This window comes from Nerophis lumbriciformis, linkage group LG12, assembly GCF_033978685.3.
Source record: "Nerophis lumbriciformis linkage group LG12, RoL_Nlum_v2.1, whole genome shotgun sequence".
Classification (NCBI taxonomy): Eukaryota; Metazoa; Chordata; class Actinopteri; order Syngnathiformes; family Syngnathidae; genus Nerophis; species Nerophis lumbriciformis.
In genome coordinates, this window is record NC_084559.2 from 14,563,686 (window position 1) to 14,583,316 (window position 19,631).

The window sequence follows — 19,631 nt, forward strand, 5'->3', positions numbered from 1 at the left end:
GGCAGAACTGACCTCTGATCAGTCAGGCTGTCTCGGCCACTTATAGCTACTCCCTGTGGGATTCATCACAGCGACAGCCTGTGATTGGGAAGTGGACTTCACAGAGCGCTCTGCCAGTCCCTAATAGGGCATGGGACCTGGGCTCTTCCTTGATGTGAGATAAAATTGCATTTTTTTTCCTACGCTGTGGATCAATATAGCTCACAAAAACGTTCTCGCGCCATCAACCCACGAGTTAAAAGCATCTATTATTTGCTTGTCGGCGGCTGCTGCGAGACAGTTAGGCTATGAAGTTGCTTCATTAGCTCCTGTAATGTTATTGACCTGAACGCCTCTCTAATACACTTCAACTCAATGACTAATAAAGTCTTTATGCTATTACATTTTGGAACAATTGGGAATGAAAATGTAGATAAAGTAATGAATTGTTTCTTGAAATGCTCAATGAAAATGGCATCAGTGCCTGACTTTGCGTAGCTTTGCGGAGCCACTTGAAGCAAAGAAGAATTCATTAATAATTTTAAACAGTTTGGAAAGGTGAGCATACATTTTTTATTGCATTTTCTACATTTTCACTGTATGAATATGAGTAGACACTTCATCCAGAACACTTCATGTTAGATCCACTATGGACTGAACTCTCACTATTATGTTAGATGCACTATGGACTGGACTCTCACTATTATGTTAGATCCACTATGGACTGGACTCTCACTATTATGTTAGATCCACTATGGACTGGACTGTCACTATCATGTTGGATCCACTATGGACTGGACTCTCACTATTATGTTAGATCCACTATGGACTGGACTCTCACACTATTATGTTAGATCCACTATGGACTGGACTCTCACTATTATGTTAGATCCACTATGGACTGGACTCTCACTATTATGTTAGATCCACTATGGACTGGACTCTCACTTTTATGTTGGATCCACTATGGACTAGACTCTCACAATATTATGTTAGATCCACTATGGACTGGACTCTCACACTATTATGTTAGATCCACTATGGACTAGACTCTCACTATTATGTTAGATCCACTATGGACTGGACTCTCACTATTATGTTAGATCCATTATGGACTGGACTCTCTCACTATTATGTTAGATCCACTATGGACTGAACGTTCACAATATTATGTTAGATCCACTATGGACTGGACTCTCACTATTATGTTAGATCCACTATGGACTGGACTCTCACACTATTATGTTAAATCCACTATGGACTGGACTCTCACTATTATGTTAGATCCACTATGGACTGGACTCTCACACTATTATGTTAAATCCACTATGGACTGGACTCTCACACTATTATGTTAGATCCACTATGGACTGGACTCTCACTATTATGTTAGATCCACTATGGACTGGACTCTCACTATTACGTTAGATCCACTATGGACTGGACTCTCACTATTATGTTGGATCCACTATGGACTGGACTCTCACAATATTATGTTAGATCCACTATGGACTGGACTCTCACACTATTATGTTAGATCCACTATGGACTAGACTCTCACTATTATGTTAGATCCACTATGGACTGGACTCACACTATTATGTTAGATCCACTATGGACTGGACTCTCACTATTATATTAGATCCACTATGGACTGGACTCTCACTATTATGTTAGATCCATTATAGACTGGACTCTCTCACTATTATGTTAGATCCACTATGGACTGGACTCCCACTATTATGTTAGATCCACTATGGACTTGACTCTCACACTATTATGTTAGATCCACTATGGACTGGACTCTCACTATTATGATGGATCCACTATGGACTGGACTCTCACTATTATGTTAGATCCACTATGGACTGGACTCTCACTATTATGATGGATTCACTGTGGACTGGACTCTCACTATTATGTTAGATCCACTATGGACTGGACTCTCACACTATTATGTTAGATCCACTATGGACTGGACTCTCACTATTATGATGGATTCACTATGGACTGGACTCTCACTATTATGTTAGATCCACTATGGACTGGACTCTCACTATTATGTTAGATCCACTATTGACTGGACTCTCACACTAGTATGTTAGATCCACTATGGACTGGACTCTCACACTATTATGTTAGATCCACTATGGACTGGACTCCCACTATTATGTTAGATCCACTATGGACTGGACTCTCACTATTATGTTAGATCCACTATGGACTGGACTCTCACTATTATGTTAGATCCACTATGGACTGGACTTTCACAATATTATGTTAGCTCCACTATGGACTGGACACTCACTATTATGTTAGATCCACGATGGACTGGACTCTCACTATTATGATAGATCCACTATGGACTGGACTCTCACTATTATGTTAGATCCACTATGGACTGGACTCTCACACTATTATGTTAGATCCACTATGGACTGGACTCTCACAATATTATGTTAGATCCACTATGGACTGGACTCTCACTATTATGTTAGATTCACTATGGACAATAAAGGAATCATAATATGATTTTTTTTCTAAATTTAAAAGACTACACAACATGTAATGGTGGTTCTTTGGTCAAAATGTTGCATGGATTATGTTTTACAGATCATCTTCAAAAACCGTCCGACCGGAACTCTCTAATAACTAAAGTTCCGTGGGTGAATTATGTAAACTCATTACACCGGTATGTTTTTAGCGCTTCCATAGCACAAGTTAGAACTTAACGCTACTTTATATTAGAAATGGCAAAAGCAGAGGGTGAATGTCCCATAACAAGAAGATAGAGAAAAACAAGAAGCTTATCGATTAACTATTAACTAGATCCACTCGACATCCATTGCACAGGTCGCCAAGGGGAGGGTCCCCACATATGCGGTCCCCTCCAAGGTTTCTCATTGTCATCCCATTGGGTTGAATTTTTCCTTGCCCTGATGTGGGATCTGAGCCGAGGATGTCGTTGTGGCCTGTGCAGCCCTTTGAGACAATCGAGATTTAGGGCTATATAAGTAAACATTGATTGATAATGTATAGGTAGATAATATACATAGCAACATACTATGTAGCTACGTATATTATCTACCTAAATATTTAATTTCCCTCGCATAATTTTTAGTACATAGACAGTGTTACGCCTTCGGGGCATTGTGATGCCGGAGGTCGTCTTTTCAAGATGCAGAGGGATGTCAGGAAGCGGCTTGCAGGTGAGAATAAATGATTTATTCTGATTGCAGAACAAAATGCTGCGCGGTGCACCACGGCACGGAAAACCAGAGGGTAGCAAAGATGCTAATATCAAAAATGTAAACTATGAGCGAAACTAGGAGCGTAACTTGTTGCGTAGGAGCAAACAAAACCAACAGACCGAATGAGGCCAGCGCGTAAACTAAATAGCCCTCTGATTAGTGCCCGGGCAACAGGTGCGCGTCCGGGACACTAACCAGAGGCAGGTGACTCTAATATGCCGTCATGGCAACAGAAACAAACTCAAGAGGTGCTGAAAAACACAAGTGACTTGAAAACAAAAACAAAAATATGATCCGGGCAGCGGATCATAACAGACAGTTTTTTAAAAAATGTGAGGGAAATTAAAGTTTTTTTAAAGAAATATCTAGGGGTGGAGAGTTAATTAGGAAAGATTACAAGCACATATCATTGAGAATGTCAATTTTCCAGCAACTTCAATACAACACATTCGATTGTCATTCATGGGGGTAAAGATGTGTGTCAGAATCGGTGCTCGATTTAACACAATTCTCAAATCAAACCGATTCTCGCGAGATATTATTTGGAATATAATTGATAATAAGCTCTTTTAGAAAAGTAAGTGCAGGTATTGTCATGTCATGTTTTGTTTAGTTAAAGACTACCGTAGTTCTGTTTTCAGCACCCCTGGGTTTGTGTGTTCTTGGTCACCATGGGTGCTGATTAGTTTCACCTGCCTCTGATTAGTGTTCGGGACGCTCACCTGCTCCCGGGCATTAATCAGAGAGCTATTTTGTCCTGCTTTTCGCCACACTCAGTTTGACTTGTTTGCAACACTTGTTTTACTTTTTGATTCCTGATTCAATGCTAAGTCTTCCTATCGCCCCATAGATCTTCTGTGCCAGTGCATTGAGCAAGTCAAACACTGGATGTGCCAACATTTCCTACAACTAAATGAAGATAAAACTGAGATAATTGTTTTTGGTGCTAAAAAAGAAAGGTTTAAAGTCATCCAACACCTTCAATCACTGTCCCTGAAAACCTCAAATAAAGCCAGAAATCTTGGGGTTATTTTAGATTCTGATTTACATTTCGACAGTCACATCAAATCAGTAACAAAATCGGCCTACTATCACCTCAAAAATGTAACAAGACTTAGAGGGCTCATGTCAGCTCAAGACTTAGAAAAACCTGTACATGCCTTTATTACCAGTAGGCTAGACTATTGTAATGGTCTCCTTGCAGGTCTTCCCAAAAAAACTGTCAGGCAGCTGCAGCTTGTTCAGAACGCTGCTGCTAGAGTTCTAACAAAGACCAAAAAATGTGAGCACATTACACCAATTCTTTAATCCTTACATTGGCTCCCTGTACATCAGAGAATTGACTCCTGCTCACATATAAATCACTACATGGTCTAGGGCCGAAGTATATCACTGACATGCTCCCACTATACAGGTAAAAGCCAGTAAATTAGAATATTTTGAAGAGCAGGTCAGCAGCAGGAAGCATGAAGTGCTCTAAAACTTGCTGGTAGACGGCTGCGTTGACCCTGGATCTCAGGAAACAGAGTGGACCGACACCAGCAGATGACATGGCACCCCAAACCATCACTGATGGTGGAAACTTTACACTAGACTTCAGGCAACGTGGATCCTGTGCCTCTCCTGTCTTCCTCCAGACTCTGGGACCTCGATTTCCAAAGGAAATGCAAAATTTGCATGGTTGGGTGATGGTTTGGGGTGCCATGTCATCTGCTGGTGTCGGTCCACTCTGTTTCCTGAGATCCAGGGTCAACGCAGCCGTCTACCAGCAAGTTTTAGAGCACTTCATGCTTCCTGCTGCTGACCTGCTCTATGGAGATGGAGATTTCAAGTTCCAACAGAACTTGGCGCCTGCACACAGCGCAAAATCTACCCGTGCCTGGTTTACGGACCATGGTATTTCTGTTCTAAATTGGCCCGCCAACTCCCCTGACCTTAGCCCCATAGAAAATCTGTGGGGTATTGTGAAAAGGAAGATGCAGAATGCCAGACCCAAAAACGCAGAAGAGTTGAAGGCCACTATCAGAGCAACCTGGGCTCTCATAACACCTGAGAAGTGCCAGAAACTCATCGACTCCATGCCACGCCGCATTAACGCAGTAATTGAGGCAAAAGGAGCTCCAACCAAGTATTGAGTATTGTACATGCTCATATTTTTCATTTTCATACTTTTCAGTTGGCCAACATTTCTAAAAATCCCTTTTTTGTATTAGCCTTAAGTAATATTCTAATTTTGTGACACACGGAATTTTGGATTTTCATTTGTTGCCACTTCAAATCATCAAAATTAAATGAAATAAACATTTGAATGCATCAGTCTGTGTGCAATGAATAAATATAATGTACAAGTTACACCTTTTGAATGCAATTACTGAAATAAATCAAGTTTTTCAAAATATTCTAATTTACTGGCTTTAACCTGTATAAGCCCTCTAGATCACTAAGATCTTCTGAGACCAATCTGTTAGCGGTTCCCAGAGTAAACTCAAATCAAGGGAGAGCATCATTCAGTCATTATGCAACAAATAGCTGGAATAAACTTCCTGAAGATGTCAGACTTTCCCCAACAATGACTACTTTTAAAACTAGACTGAAAACTTTTATGTTCACCTTAGCTTTCAGCTAAATCTTTTAATCTTTTAACTTTTAACGTCCGCACTGTTTTTATTTTTTATTGTCTGCATTTTAATTTTGCTTTTATTTTCTTTCTTTTCACTTTGTTGTCTGTGAAGCACTTTGAGTCTGCATTGTGTATGAAAAGTGCTATACAAATAAAGTTCCCTTGCCTTGTTAGCTATTTCCTTAGATTCCTGTGCAATCGGCACGATTTCCGGTATTTGTGTATTCCTGACTGACTTATGCACGAGCACTGTTTTTAATATTATGTGATAATGCCTTTTATACTGTATTTTGTTTGTTGTATGTATTGTATGTGATTGTACATCTACTTGGATGTTGAAGTCTGCAATAAAAGTTTGATGAAGTTTGATGATTTGTGAAGAATAAATCATTCTCCTACCTGCACTCTGCCTCCGGAGTTCTGTCTGCATCCTAGAAAAAACAATCCGTGCATTACAATGCGACTCTGACGTGACAGATATGGCCTAAATAAAATGTATTTTTATAAATGAATTCTTGAAAATGTTGAACGAATTCAGAATCATAGTAAAAAAGAATTGCGATTCCAAATGTGAATGGATTTTTTCCGGCCCCCCCTGCACGTTAATGCAAAATATTCCTGGCAAAGAAAAGTTTACCAGACATTTTTCTTGACATTTTTACACAACTAAAAATAAAGGTACTGCATATTCAATAAGAAAAATAATATGAAAGCTCCGTGCCAAGTCTCAAGGGGAGAAATACACGGTTGCGCTTACACACTAATGTGGAACACATTGAAAATACAAAAGTACCTTGGTCTTACTTTAATTAATTTTGTGATGGCGCTCTTCACTCAAAGTACTCATGTCTCATGCTGTTGAATTAATTAAAATTACATTATTCAGTTCTGGTCTCTAAAAACACACCACATTTTTAACATGTAACATGCTTTCTTTAAACAAGAAAAACAAACCTATAGACCACAAACATTGTATGAAATATAATACAATAGAATGTACTACAAACAACTTTTATGAAGTCCTGTAATATCTAACGTTTACCTTGGAGAGCGGACTTCTACGGTATCTCCTGTGAGTTACTTATTTGTCAAACACATCATCAGCAGCTTCTCCATAGTCTTCTGGATGAATGTCCTTCGTTTAAGAATTATTTTAACACCCTTGGCTGGTGTTATTTTAGCCTTTATCCACTCCTCGGCTCAGATCCCACATCAGGGCGAGAAAAAACTCAACCCAATGGGATTGAGAAACCTTGGAGGGGACCGCAGATGTGGGAACACCCCCCAACCCCCCTCCCCCAGGCTGCCGGTGCAATGGACGTCGAGTGGATCTAGCATAATATTGTGAGAGTCCAGTCCATAGTGGATCTAACATAATATTGTGAGAGTCCAGTCCATAGTGGATCTAACATAACATTGTGAGAGTCCAGTCCATAGTGGATCTAGCATAATATTATGAGAGTCCAGTCTATAGTGGATCTAACAGAATAGTATGAGAGTCCAGTCCATAGTGGATCTAACATAATAGTGAGAGTCCAGTCCATAGTGGATCTAACATAATAGTGAGAGTCCAATCCATAGTGGATCTAACATAATAGTGTGAGAGTCCAGTCCATAGTGGATCTAACATAATAGTGAGAGTCCAGTCCATAGTGGATCTAACATAATAGTGAGAGTCCAGTCCATAGTGGATCTAACATAATAGTGTGAGAGTCCAGTCCATAGTGGATCTAACATAATAGTGTGAGAGTCCAGTCCATAGTGGATCTAACATAATAGTGTGAGAGTCCAGTCCATAGTGGATCTAACATAATAGTGAGAGTCCAGTCCATAGTGGATCTAACATAATAGTGAGAGTCCAGTCCATAGTGGATCTAACATAATAGTGTGAGTGTCCAGTCCATAGTGGATCTAACATAATATTGTGAGAGTCCAGTCCATAGTGGATCTAACATACCGTAATATTGTGAGAGTCCAGTCCATAGTGGATCTAACATAACATTGTGAGAGTCCAGTCCATAGTGGATCTAGCATAATATTATGAGAGTCCAGTCCATAGTGGATCTAAAAGAATAGTATGAGAGTCCAGTCCATAGTGGATCTAACATAATAGTATGAGAGTCCAGTCCATAGTGGATATAACATAACATTGTGAGAGTCCAGTCCATAGTGGATCTAGCATAATATTGTGAGAGTCCAGTCCATAGTGGATCTAACATAATAGTATGAGAGTCCAGTCCATAGTGGATCTAACATAATAATGTGAGAGTCCAATCCATAGTGGATCTAACATAATAGTGAGAGTCCAGTCCATAGTGGATTTAACATAATAGTGAGAGTCCAGTCCATAGTGGATCTAACACAATTGTTTGAGAGTCCAGTCCATAGTGGATCTAACATAATAGTGTAAGAGTCCAATCCATAGTGGATCTAACATAATAGTGTGAGAGTCCAGTCCATAGTGGATCTAACATAATAGTGTGAGAGTCCAGTCCAAAGTGGATCTAACATAATAGTGTGAGAGTCCAGTCCATAGTGGATCTAACATAATATTGTGAGAGCCCAGTCCATAGTGGATCTAACATAATATTGTGAGAGTCCAGTCCATAGTGAATCTAACATAATATTGTGAGAGTCCAGTCCATAGTGGATCTAACATAATAGTGAGAGTCCAGTCCATAGTGGATCTAACATAATAGTGAGAGTCCAGTCCATAGTGGATCTAACATAATAGTGTGAGAGTCCAGTCCATAGTGGATCTAACATAATAGTGAGAGTCCAGTCCATGGTGGATCTAACATAATAATGTGAGAGTCCAATCCATAGTGGATCTAACATAGTAGTGTGAAAGTCCAGTCCATAGTGGATCTAACATAATAGTAGGAGTCCAGTCCATAGTGGATCTAACATAATAGTGAGTGTCCAGTCCATAATGGATCTAACATAATATTGTGAGAGTCCAGTCCATAGTAGCTCTAACATAATAGTGAGAGTCCAGTCCATAGTGGATCTAATATAATAGTGGGAGTCCAGTCCATAGTGGATCTAACATAATAGTGAGAGTCCAGTCCATAGTGGATCTAACATAATAGTGAGAGTCCAGTCCATAGTGGATCTAACATGATAGTGGGAGTCCAGCCCATAGTGGATCTAACATAATAGTGAGAGTCCAGTCCATAGTGGATCTAACATAATAGTGGGAGAGTCCAGTCCATAGTGGATCAAACATAATAGTGTAAGAGTCCAATCCATAGTGGATCTAACATAATAGTGTGAGAGTCCAGTCCATAGTGGATCTAACATAATATTGTGAGAGTCCAGTCCATAGTGGATCTAACATAATAGTGTGAGAGTCCAGTCCATAGTGGATCTAACATAATAGTGAGAGTCCAGTCCATAGTGGATCTAACATAATAGTGTGAGAGTCCAACTGATGCACAGATAAGTGGTCCACCCTGGGTCCCAACTTTGGACAGCTAGCCCCGCATCTGTGGTCACCGAATAATCTATGCCGTTTAATATGTAAAAAGCATGGCAGCAAACTCAATGATCGTGTTTGATTAATCTGTCACTAATCAAAATCAGTCATTATCTTGTTTGGATATTCAAAAAGAATATATATTCCAGAAAAAAATACCATCCAATCATTTGCTTTGGTATTGAGGAGGCTACAACCGGATTACGGGTCTGTTCTTTGCGTTGCGGTTCTACGGTAGCCACAAAAAACAAGGCAGTATGTTCACTTACCACACAACACGCCGACTTTGTTGTTCAACAATTCAGGAATCAAAATGTTGTCGCTTCACAACACACGTCTGTGGGAAGGATTGTCAGATGCCTCCTATTGTGTATGTTCTATGTCAGGGGTCGGCAACTCAAAATGTTGAAAGAGCCACATTGGACCGAAAATACAAAAAACAAATCTGTCTGGAGCCTCAAGAAATTAAAAGCCATATTAAATACAGATAGTGTGTCATGAGATATAAATTGAATTAAGAGGACTTAAAGGAAACTAAATGAGCTCAAATATAGCACCAAATGAGGCATAATGATGCAATATGTACATATAGCTAGCCTAAATAGCATGTTAGCATCGATTAGCTTGCAGTCATGCAGTGACCAAATATGTCTGATTAGCACTCCACACAAGTCAATAACATCAACAAAACTCACCTTTGTGCATTCACGCACAGCATTAAAAGGTTGGTGGACAAAATGAGACAGAAAAAGAAGTGGCATAAAAGACGTCCTAGAAAGTCGGAGAAAGTTATATATGTAAACAAACTACGGTGAGTTCAAGGACCGCCAAAATTAGTGGGACAAAACGGCGCTCGCCAAATACTCGAATCAGTGAAGCATGTTTAATATAAACAGCAGAGGTGGGACCAAGTCATTGTTTTGCAAGTCACAAGTAAGTCTCAAGTCTTTGCCCTCAAGTCCGAGTCAAGTCCCGAGTCAAGACAGGCAAGCCCCGAGTCAAGTCCAAAGTCAAGACTGGAAAGTCTCAAGTCAAGTCCTAAGTCCTGCATTTTGAGTTTCGAGTCCTTTCAAGTCCTTTTAACCACAGACTAATATATTAACACAGATTGTGTATGCTTTTCAAACGCTGTGTTTATTTATTAAAACAAGTGCATTTTAAATTGCAGGAAAGAAAATTGTGCTGACATTGCACTTTATAATAGCACTATTAACCAGTCATTTTAAACATTAACTCATTCCTTTACAGAACAAACACATTGAAAAATAAAATGCAAATGTACTTATTTGTACAAAAGTGTTAACATTGAAAAAACATGACATACACGTGAACATAACAAAAAAGTTGTACTTTTTATATGTCAGGGCCCTATGCTGCATTGCATCTGCAAAAGACCAAATTAGCCAAGAGTCTGTCAGTCATTTGTGCACGATGGGAGCGTAGTATGATGCCACCATGGCTGAAAACTCGCTCCACTGGAGCACTGGAGGCAGGCACTGCCAAGACTCTCATGGCCACTTGGAACAGTGAAGGAAGAGTCTTCATGTTCAATGCCCAGAACAAAAGGGGGGAGAGAGTTGTTTTGGGTTGGTGCACTACTTGTAAGTGTATCTTGTGTTTTTTATGTTGATTTAATTAAAAAAAAAAAAAATTTTAAAAAATTCTTGTGCGGCCCGATACCAATCGATCCACGGACCAGTACCGGGTCACGGCCCGGTGGTTGGGGACCACTGAGGTAAACAACCAAAAGTATGTCAGAAAGCTAGCTAAAACGGTACACATATTCATAATATAGTATACATTTTAACTGACCTTTATTTTACTATTTTTGTCTTTTTTTAGGTGGCTAAAATACGCGGTGCTGCTGACCGCCGTCTAACGTTACGTGTGATATATTGACTAACGTAACCCTGCTTAAAAAAAATCACTGAACAAAAAGTATGAATAAGGTAGTGAACTGCAACAGATTCCCGTGTTTGCAATAACGTTATAACGTTAGCAGTGAGTTTACAGCCTCACTGATTTAACTACACAGCAAATAAAAGTCACGTTACTTAGCCAATAAACGTTATCTTACATTCAAAACTTACCGTTCTTTGTGCAACTTCAAATGCCGGACGAAGTTGGAAGTTGTTGCCTCTCCATCAGTAATTTTCGAACCGCATGTGTTGCATACTGCAAACCGTTTTGTGTTGACCACCTCGTAATTTTTATACCCAAACAAAATTATTTTAGGTATCATTTTTTGTTCACTGGCGTGTGGTTTGGACATGTCTTCTTCGTTGGTTGTCCTGCAATTTGATTGGATGAATGCTGTGTGATGAAAACAAAGTAGATCTAATTTGATTGGCTGTTGTACTGACAGCACACCAGCTGACACACGCAACGCTGATAGACAAGTACACAATGAAAAATACGGAGCGCTCCCGAATAACTTTTTCATCTTTGGGTTTTGGGGAAAGTAGCAAGTCATGTCAAGTCATGTCAATTCAAAAGGCTCAAGTCCAAGTGAAGTCACAAGTCATTGATGTTAAAGTCTAAGTCGAGTTGCAAGTCTTTTTACATTTTGTCAAGTCGAGTCTAAAGTCATCAAATTAATGACTCGAGTCTGACTCGAGTCCAAGTCATGTGACTCGAGTCCACACCTCTGATAAACAGTGTGCTTTATAACAATTAGGGAGGTTTGTGTCACGTTTGTCCTCCTACAGAAACCATATTAACACAAAAAATATATTTTTTTCCCCTCATCTTTTTTTATTTTTCATACATTTTTGAAAAAGCTCCAGAGAGCCACTAGGGTGGCGCTAAAGAACCGCGGGTTGCCGACCCCTGTTCTATGTATTGTATTTGTGTCTCGTGGCTTCTAACTGTTCTCTTTAAAGAGTGACATGTTTGTATTACAATTTATTACAAGACCACAATGTACAGACGGTGCACATGTATATTTTGGGGTGCAGGTTGAACTGATCTGGTCTCTTCCACAGGATGGAAAGTAAAACATTTAAGCCAATCTGGAGACAAATTGTCGTCATCATAAAACCTTCTGCAACCACGTTAAACCCAGATTCCGATCTAACAAAGGTCTTAACTCATTCTCCTTCTATGCCACATCAATATGGAATGCACTCCCAAAAGGTTTAAAAGAAAGGGCATCTCTATCCTCCTTCAAAACCGCACTAAAAGAACACCTCCAGTCAACCTCAACCCTTGACTAAGACCCTCCCCCTTCCACATCCCACCTCCCCGGATTATAAATAACCAAATGGTTTAGTCTAGGGTTGTAATTGACTGGAGGTGTTCTTTTAGTGCGGTTTTGAAGGAGGATAGAGATGCACTTGTTGAGATGCACAAAATGTTGGGTTGCCGACCCCTGATTTAGAATGAGATACATTCCAGTCAACATTTACAATTGAGAGTAAGGACCGTTTTCCTGGAAAGTAAGGGAAATTCCACAAAAGAAAGACCTGATATCGTCACCATTATCTTTTTTTTGGTGAAGGATGAAGGCATACTTGCCAACCTTGAGACCTCCGATTTCGGGAAGTGGGCGGGTCGGACGGGCATAGTTGGGGGCGTGGTTAAGAGGGGACGAGTATATTTCCAGCTAGAATTCACCAAGTCAAGTATTTCATATATTTATATATATATATATATATATATATATATATATATATATATATATATATATATATATATATATATATATATATATATATATATATATATATCCTGAAAATATGCAAACAAAACTGTGTTTAGATATATATATATATATATATATATATATGTATAAGAAATACTTGACTTTCAGTGAATTCTAGCTGTATATGTATATATATATACATATATATATCCATCTATCCATCCATCTTCTTCCGCTTATCCGAGGTCGGGTCGCGGGGGCAGCAGCCTAAGCAGGGAAGCCCAGACTTTCCTCTCCCCAGCCACTTCGTCCAGCTCTTCCCGGGGGATCCCGAGGCGTTCCCAGGCCAGCCGGGAGACATAGTCTTCCCAACGTGTCCTGGGTCTTCCCCGTGGCCTCCTACCGGTTGGACGTGCCCTAAACACCTCCCTAGGGAGGCGTTCGGGTGGCATCCTGACCAGATGCCCGAACCACCTCATCTGCTCCTCTCGATGTGGAGGAGCAGCGGCTTTACTTTGAGCTCCCCCCGAATGACAGACCTTCTCACCCTATCTCTAAGGGAGAGCCCCGCCACCCGGCGGAGGAAACTCATTTCGGCCGCTTGTACCCGTGATCTTGTCCTTTCGGTCATAACCCAAAGCTCATGACCATAGGTGAGGATGGGAACGTAGATCGACCGGTAAATTGAGAGCTTTGCCTTCCGGCTCAGCTCCTTCTTCACCACAACGGATCGATACAGCGTCCGCATTACTGAAGATGCCGCACCGATCCGCCTGTTGATCTCACGATCCACTCTTCCCCCACTCGTGAACAAGACTCCTAGGTACTTGAACTCCTCCACTTGGGGCAGGGTCTCCTCCCCAACCCGGAGATGGCACTCCACCCTTTTACGGGCGAGAACCATGGACTCGGACTTGGAGGTGCTGATTCTCATCCCAGTCACTTCACACTCGGCTGCGAACCGATCCAGCGAGAGCTGAAGATCCTGGCCAGATGAAGCCATCAGGACCACATCATCCGCAAAAAGCAGAGACCTAATCCTGCAGCCACCAAACCGGATCCCCTCAACGCCTTGACTGCGCCTAGAAATACATACATATATATATATATATTTTATTTTATTATATATATATATATATATATCAATATAAAAATAAGAGAAATACTTGAATTTCAGTGTTCATTTATTTACACATATACACACACATAACACTCATCTACTCATTGTTGAGTTAAGGGTTGAATTGTGCATCCTCGTTCTATTCTCTGTCACTATTTTTCTAATCATGTTGAACACCCTCTCTGATGATGCATTCTGCTTCGTCTCCTTGTTGTGTGCGCAGTTGTGCACTGCACTCTCTAAAAGCCCTAGATGTTATTGTCACATATGCATGTACAGTAGATGGCAGTATTGTCCTGTTTAAGAGTGTCACAACATTACTGTTTACGGCAGACGAACTGCTTTACGGTAGACGAAAACGTGACTGCTGCTGTTGTGTGTTGTTGCCGCGCTGGGAGGACGTTAATGAAACTGCCTAACAATAAACCCACATAAGAAACCAAGAACTCGCCCTCGATCATTCTACAGTTATAACATGATTGGGCAGGCACGCTGTTTATATTGTGGGAAAGCGGACGTGAAAGCAGGCTGTCGACACGTCACTCAGGTCCGCCTGAATTTCGGGAGATTTACGGGAGAAAATTTGTCCCGGGAGGTTTTCGGGAGAGGCGCTGAATTTCGGGAGTCTCCCGGAAAATCCGGGAGGGTTGGCAAGTATGGATGAAGGTTAAAATACTATTTAAACGGAAAGGCGACGGAAAAGTTGATAAACAAATATGGTAGTTCCCCGAAGAGAACAAGAGAGAACAACATTGACCTTACTTTACTTACCACTGTAATTACCGGACTACAATACTCTTCATTCAAAGACTGTAAATAATGTAAAAACAAGAGTATAAAGAAGTCATACTGTTCCATTACCTTTGTTCATACTACTGTCACTACTCAACTGCCAAAGAACTGTAGACACCTTAATATTTGTTGCTTCCTATACTGTATATACTGTATATATTGTATATACTGTATATACTGTTATACTATTTGATGTTGCACTGGTACTGTATTTGACTACTGTACTTCTACTTGTACTGATACTTCCATACTTGTACAACCTTGAGACCTCCAAATTCAGGAGATCTTTTTTTTGGGGTGGGGGGCAGTTTTAAGGGGAAGGAGTATATTTATAGCTAGAATTCACTTAAATTCAAGTATTTCTCATATATATATATATATATATATTATTTTTTTTTTATATATATAAATAAAATAAATACTTGACTTTCAGTGAATTCTAGCTATACATACATATGTATTTATATATATATATATATATATATATATATATATATATATATATATATATATATATATATATATATATATATATATATATATATATATCCATATAAATAGAATAAATACTTGAATTTCAGTGTTCATTTATTTACACATATACACACAACACTCCTGTACTCATTGTTGTATTTGAAAGTGCAATGCTTTGCAGCCAGTAGCACAGCCTTTGAAGGAGCATAGGTATGGGCTGTGTAAAATTCTGGGTTGGAGTCAATAACCAGGCGAGGTGATGAAGTTACGTCTCTTTACTTCATACTTCAGAACCGACTCCCACACTTGCCGGCAGGGTGCGCAATACAACGTAAACCGTTGGCCAACCAAAAAGTAACCACAGAACACTATGTTTTTATACCGTTGGCCAACCAAAAAGTTACTTTTTGGTTGGCCAACGGTTTACGTTGTATTGCGCACCCTGACGGCAAGTGTGGGAGTCGGTTCTGAAGTATGAAGTAAAGAGGGGACGTGATGACAGGCTGTCCTCACTCAGGTCCGCACGGAACTGGAGGGGCCTTAAGTCCGGCTGGAATTTGGGAGAAATTCGGGAGAATGGTTGTCCCGGGAGATTTTCGGGAGAGGCACTGAAATTCGTGAGTCTCCCAGAAAATTCGGAAGGGTTGGCAAGTATGGATACCATACACATACCATAACTACTGTGACTTACTGTGCAACTTATTGTCTTGTAATTAATGTACATCAGATCTGTTCAAATTTTAGTATTTTTTTTGTATTTAGTGTATTAGATTCTGCAACTAGTGTTTGGATCCCACTGTACGCAATATCTGAAGCAGGGCCGGCCCGTGGCATAGGCCGTATAGGCAAATGCTAAGGGCGCTGTCCATCAGGGGGCGCCACGCCAGTGCCACAAATGTTGGAGAAAAAAAAAAAAAAAAAAAAAAAAAAAGTTGGTACTATTTCTAAATACAAAAAATAATCCCACGTTAATTAAAATGCAAAGTAAAGCCTATTTAATAGAAATATTATTTGTTACAACATTACGCCCCCCCCTCCTCCCCCCGCACGGTGCGCCCCCTCCCTTCCCGTATCATGACTCTTTTTGGACGTCACCACATCAAAAAATCAACACAAGATGTCAAAACGGCCAAAACTGTCAGGTGCCCAGGGAAGAAAAAAAAAAAGAGAAAAGAAAAGGAGGAGAAACTAGAAAAGACAGAGGTAGCAGGTAGGTAACGTTAGCCTACATGACATTATTTGTCTGTTACAGAATGTTATAGTAACCTGGCTTTTTAGCATCGAGCTAATGTTACATGATTCGGCAATTGCTAATCAATAAATAGCTAGTTCTGTTTTAACGTCGGGTTAATATTGTGGAGGGGGCTAAATTGTTATGGAAAATAATAATGTAACATTAGGTAATTACAGTACTCCCACCTTACATTCCTCAGGGACATTTGTATTAGATCTTTTAAGCAGGTGTTTTTGTTTACATTGTTATTGCCTTCTGGTTAGCTAATGTTTGCCCTGCAGGTAATAGTCACTTTTCCACCCCTTTATATATTAGGTATAGTTGTAAGTAAAAAAAAAAGGTCACAGACAAAGCTATTCGGGTTCTTGTGAGTATATACACTTCACTGCCGATGTGGGGGGGCGCCACCTAAAATCTTGCCTAGGGCGCCAGATTGGTTAGGGCCGGGCCTGATCTGAAGAGCATGGAAAAAAGCATTTCACTGTGGTGTACTCTGCATGTGACGAATAAAACCTTGAACCTTGAACCTACTCAGTGGCCTAGTGGTTAGAGTGTCCGCCCAGAGATCGGTGGGTTGTTGCCGAGTCATACCAAAGACGATAGAAATGGGACCCATTACCTCCCTGCTTGGCACTCAGCATCAAGGGTTGGAATTGGGGGTTGAATCACCAATTTACCCACTGCTCCCCTCACCTCCCAGGGGGTGAACAAAGGGATGGGTCAAATGCAGAGGACACATTTCACCACACCTAGTAATCATTGATACTTGAACTTTAACTTAACTTTAAGAGCGTAATTGTGATATTCGATCAAGTTTAGCTGAGATCTCACGTGACACCAAGTAGGATGGCAGCATATGTTTTTGTTTCTGGACTAGTAACTAATCAGCTGCTTTGACGATCCATATTTCTTAACAGAGCAAACAAACACAGAATGAGAGGCAGTACTTCAACTCACCCTTTTCAATGATCTGTTTGAATGAGATCATGTACACAGGCGGCTTAAAGGAAAGATCAGCTTCACAATGGACGTCACTCACATGCAGACACAATTCATCCCCTGCGTTTGTCGGGAAAAACCCTTAAGTGAAACCGTCAGTCATGACTATGACCCATTTCCTCTTGATGGATGGGAAGGGCTCTGAAGTGGTTGTGTGCTTAAAGGCAGGACAAGGTCAGCGCTAAACACTGGCTCTTCAGTTATGGGTCAAACCATGATTCAGCTCTCCAACGCTGGAGACTAAAATAGGGAATTGGCATCCTGAACGACCTAACCAGCACTCATTATGGAGCTCTTTTCTGCATTATCTCTTGCCATATTTTTTCAACCAATGTCTTAGTAGAATGTAATTTTCCTCATTTGACAACCATGATGGGTTAAGATGTGTCCATCTGGTGTAATCAATTCAACATGGGCTCCACCACTGGAAGATCAGAGGGTGCGGATCAAGTCACAAAGCAAGCACAATAAAGACAATTCTGACATACTTCTAAAATAAACATGCACCAAAAACACATGTGAAATCATTCGAGGGTTATAACGAGTTAACTGTTGAGCCAAAAAGAACTTAATTGCTAACCGACTAAGACAGCTAAAGCCTGGAGTCTTACCGGATGTTTCAGAGGGTTCCTTGGGCAGCATTGAAGATGACCTTGTTTTATGTGGCGACCACACCTTTAACAGCAATTTGCGTTCCACTTGCCTCTTTTTTCACTCCACAGTGTTGTGCACGTACGATAGTTCTTATTCACTCGTTACACTTTATCAATTTATATAATGGTTTAATCAATCCGGACTACAAGGCGCACTTAAAATATTTTTTTTCCCTCAAAATTCGAAAGTGCACCTTATAGCCCTAATGTACAGAATAATTCTGGTTTTGCTTATCGACCTTGAAGCAATTTTATTTGGTACATGGTGTAATAATAAGTGTGACCAGTAGATGGCAGTCAAACATAAGAGATATGTGTAGACTGCACTATGATGGCATTACACCAACACCAACATTGTATATGTGTCACGACTTGATCTTGGGAGTTTGCTTTTCCGGGATGCAACGGAAAGTTGGCACGGGCGAGACGGGAATGAAGGTACATGATTTATTTAAAGACTATAAATACAAAAAAAGGATCAAACAAAAGCGCGCACAGTGGCGGAGAATAAACTATGAAACCAAAAGACTATAGCAAAAAATACAAATGAAAAGCACGCACAGTGGCGGAGAACAAACTATGAAAAACAAAAAGACTATAAACATGGAACCAAAAGTTACTTTGACAAGGGACATGAAGCAGGATCTTAGAGGAATGAACAGAGCATAAATGTGGTGTGAGGTCGTCAGGCCGAACAACAGAAAATGAATGAACTTAAACACTATGGACATGATTAGTAACAGGTGCGTGACTCAACAGGTGCGTGACATGACAGGTGAAACTAATGGGTAACTATGGTGACAAGACAAGGGAGTAAAAAGACAGAAACTAAACAAAACATGACTTAAAACAAAACATGATTACACAAACATGACAATATGTTCCATTGAAAATATAGAACATTACACACAGCGCTCAAAAATCTATCTAAATGTTTTAGTATGACTTTGGTTAAATCAATCCGGACTACAAGGCGCACTTAAAATATTTGTTTTTCCTCAAAACTCGACAGTGCGTCTTATAACCCGGTGCGCCTAATGGACGGTATAATTCTGGTTGTGCTTACCGACCTCGAAGCAAGTTTATTTGGTACATGGTGTAATGATGTGTGACCAGTAGATGGCAGTCAAACATAAGAGATATGTGTAGACTTTAAAATGATGGCAATATGACTCAAGTAAACAACACCAACATTTGATATGTTCCGTTGAAAATATAGAACATTACACACGGCGCTCAAAAATCTTACCAAAATGTTTTAGTACTACTTTGGTAAGCTATGAAGCCGCACCGCTTAATGGATTGTACTGTGCTTCAACATAGGAGTATTATTATGGTATGTGTATAAGGTAAGACATATTCTCTGGCGTTTTGTTTTGCAATATTAT